Genomic DNA, 4,099 nt, shown 5'->3' on the forward strand with positions numbered 1-4,099 from the left:
TTTTTAGTTTTTCGCCGGGCGTCGCAATGCTATTTGAATAAACCTTTTGCCCGTTTGCGTTCTCGTCGGGGCCGGGCCGGGCCGGGGTGCGCTGCCCGCACTACCGCGCGCGCGGGGGCGACACCGAGCGCGCACCCGAGGCGCCCCGAGCACACAGGCCACGGTGCAACCCGGGCGTTGTGCGCGCACCCCGGTGCGCCCGAGGTGCTGCGCGCGCACCCAGGTGAAATCGGTGTGCACCTCGGCCAGTGCGCGCTCGGTCGAGTCGCGCACGTTGGCCAAGGTGCACGGTGATGTTTCTTACTCTAAGGTTCCGCACCAGACGCCCGGGACAGGTGAGCGAAGCTGGGCGGGGCCGGGTGCGCGGCCGGGGCAGGTGCACGCAGCTGGAGAGAGCTTTGGAGCACACTTCGGAGCGCACCAATGATGCGCTCCATTCAAAAGTTTCCTGAAAAGGCAAAAAAAGTTGAGATTATAGAATTTCCCACTTGAGAGATTGTAAAAAAAAAAAATTTAAAATGAAGGAAACGCGGGTGCCAAGGTGTGCGCAGCCCAGCCAAGGTGTGCGCACCAAGGCGCCCACCCTGGCGAAGGTGCACGCAAGGTGCGCACCCGAGGCAAACCGGACAATTAACCCAACTTTCGACTTCGCGCGCACCTTGGAGCGCACTTCGGAGCGCTCCTTGGTGCGCACCAATCTTGGGCACCTCGGAGTGCACCATGGCGCCCACCAAGGTGCGCACCCGGGGCAAACCGAGCTCCGACTTCGTGCGCACCTTGGAGCGCACGAAAGGTGCGCACCATGGCGCCCACCAAGGTGCGCAGCCCAGCCAAGGCGTGCGCATCAAGGTGCGCACCCTGGCGAAGGTGCGCACCCGGGGCAAACCGAGCTCCGACTTCGTGCGCACCTTGGAGCGCACAAAAGGTGCGCAACCCAGCCAAGGTGTGCGCACCCCGGTCAAACCGAGCTCCGAATCGTGCGCACCAGAGGTGCACGCCATCGTGCGCACCTTGGAGCACACTTCGGAGCCCTCCTTGGTGCGCGCCGATGTTGCGCACCTCGGAGCGCACCCGGGGAAAACAATGCAATTAACCCGACTTTCGACTTCGTGGGCACCTCGGAGCGCTCTCGGGTTCGCACCTCGGAGCACACCGAGGTGCCCACCCTGGCGAAGGTGCACGCGAGGTGCGCACCCGGGGCAAACCGGGCTCCGACTTCGTGCACGCCGCACCTTGGAGCACACTTCGGAGCGCTCCTTGGTGCGCACCAGGGCGCGCAACCCAGCCGAGGTGCCCACCCCGGCGAAGGTGCACGCGAGGTGCGCACCCGGGGCAAACCGGGCTCCGACTTCGTGCACGCCATGGTGCCCACCGCGGCGAAGGTGCACGCGAGGTGCGCACCCGGGGCAAACCGGGCTCCGACTTCGTGCACGCCGCACCTTGGAGCACACTTCGGAGCGCTCCTTGGTGCGCACCATGGTGCCCACCAGGGCGCGCAACCCCGCCGAAGGTGCACGCGAGGTGCGCACCCGGGGCAAACCGGGCTCCGACTTCGTGCACGCCGCACCTTGGAGCACACTTCGGAGCGCTCCTTGGTGCGCACCATGGTGCCCACCAGGGCGCGCAACCCCGCCGAAGGTGCACGCGAGGTGCGCACCCGGGGCAAACCGGGCTCCGACTTCGTGCACGCCATGGTGCGCACCGCGGCGAAGGTGCGCACCCGGGGCAAACCGGGCTCCGACTTCGTGCACGCCGCACCTTGGAGCACACTTCGGAGCGCTCCTTGGTGCGCACCAGGGCGCGCAACCCAGCCGAGGTGCCCACCCCGGCGAAGGTGCACGCGAGGTGCGTACCCGGGGCAAACCGGGCTCCGACTTCGTGCACGCCGCACCTTGGAGCACACTTCGGAGCGCTCCTTGGTGCGCACCATGGTGCCCACCAGGCCGCGCAACCCAGCCAAGGTGTGCGCACCAAGGTGCACGCGAGGTGCGCACCCGGGGCAAACCGGGGTCCGACTTCGTGCACGCCGCACCTTGGAGCACACATCGGGGCGCTCCCGGGTTCGCACCGGCGTTGCGCACCGTGGTGGGCACCTCGGAGCACACCAAGGTGGGCAGCGAGGTGCGCACCTTTGATGCGATGCCTTCACTAATTTCCATAAAAGGCAAAAAAAAAACGAGATTTTAAAATTTCCGTTTTGAAAGATAGTGAGAAAAAGGGAATGCTGGTGCCATCTTGAGCCCGCCCTGGTGCGCAGCCCAGCCAAGGTGTGCGCACCAAGGTGCCCACCCTGGCGAAGGTGCGCGCCCGGGCAATTAACCCAACTTCCAACTTCGCGCGCGCCAGGGTGGGAGCGCACCCAACAACCGGGCCTGGGAAGAGCCAATGCGAGAAACCCCACCAAACGCTCTGACAAAAAAAGAGGGGGCGCTCCAGTAACCCCGCTTCGGAGCGCACCCTGGGCAAACCCAGCCAAGGTGCCCACCCCGGCCAAGGTGCAGGCGAGGTGCGCACCCGGGGCAAACCGGGCTCCGACAACGTGCACGCCGCACCTTGGAGCACACTTCGTAGCGCTCCCGGGTGCGCACCTCAGAGCACACCAAGGTGGGCAGCGAGGTGCGCACCTTTGATGCGCTGCCTTCACTAATTTCCAGAAAAGGCAAAAAAAAAAGGAGATTTTAAAATTTCCGTTTTGAAAGATAGTGAAAAAAACGGAACGCGCGTGCCATCTTGAGCCCGCCCTGGTGCGCAGCCCAGGTAAGGTGCCCACCCTGGCAAAGGTGCGCACCCGGGCAATTAACCCTACTTCCGACTTCGTGCGCGCCAGGGTGGCAACCGGGCCTCGGAAGAGCCAATGCGAGAAACCCCACCAAACGCTCCGACAAAAAAAGAGGCGGCGCTCCAATAACCCCGCTTCGGAGCGCAGCCGGGGCAAACCCAGCCAAGGTGCCCACCCCGACGAAGGTGCACGCGAGGTGCGCACCCGGGGCAAACCGGGCTCCGACAACGTGCACGCAGCACCTTGGAGCACACTTCGAAGCACTCCCGGGTGCCCACCGGCGTTGCGCACCGTGGTGGGCAGCGAGGTGCGCACCTTTGATGCGCTGCCTTCACTAATTTCCAGAAAAAGGCAAAAAAAAATGAGATTTTAAAATTTCCGTTTTGAAAGATAGTGAAAAAAAAGGAACGCGGGTGCCATCTTGAGCCCGCCCTGGTGCGCAGCCCAGGCAAGGCATGCGCACCAAGGTGCCCACCCGAGGTGCACACCCGGGGCAAACCGGGCTCCGACTTCGTGCAGGCCGCACCTTGGAGCACACTTCGGAGCGCTCCTTGGTGCGCACCATGGTGCCCACCAGGGCGCGCAACCCAGCCAAGGTCTGCACACCAAGGTGCCCACCCCGGCGAAGGTGCACGCGAGGTGCGCACCCGGGGCAAACCGGGCTCCGACTTCGTGCACGCCATGGTGCCCACCGCGGCGAAGGTGCACGCGAGGTGCGCACCCGGGGCAAACCGGGCTCCGACTTCGTGCACGCCGCACCTTGGAGCACACTTCGGAGCGCTCCTTGGTGCGCACCATGGTGCCCACCAGGGCGCGCAACCCAGCCAAGGTGTGCGCACCAAGGTGCACGCGAGGTGCGCACCCGGGGCAAACCGGGGTCCGACTTCGTGCACGCCGCACCTTGGAGCACACATCGGAGCGCTCCCAGGTTCGCACCAGCGTTGCGCACCTTTGATGCGCTGCCTTCACTAATTTCCAGAAAAGGCAAAAAAAAACGAGATTTTAAAATTTCCGTTCTGAAAGATAGTGAAAAAAACGGAACGCGGGTGCCATCTTGAGCCCTTCCTGGTGCGCAGCCCAGGCAAGTTGTGCGCACCAAGGTGCCCACCCTGGCGGAGGTGCGCGCCCGGGGCAATCCGGGCTCCGACTTCGTGCACTGCATGGTGCCCACCAAGGCGCGCAACCCAGCCAAGGTGCCCACCGCAGCGAAGGTGCACGCGAGGTGCGCACCCGAGGTGCACACCCGGGGCAAACCGGGCTCCGACTTCGTGCACGCCGCACCTTGGAGCACACTTCAGAGCGCTCCTTGGTGCGCACCAG

The sequence above is a fragment of the Cryptomeria japonica genome, unplaced genomic scaffold, assembly GCF_030272615.1.
Source record: "Cryptomeria japonica unplaced genomic scaffold, Sugi_1.0 HiC_scaffold_164, whole genome shotgun sequence".
Classification (NCBI taxonomy): Eukaryota; Viridiplantae; Streptophyta; class Pinopsida; order Cupressales; family Cupressaceae; genus Cryptomeria; species Cryptomeria japonica.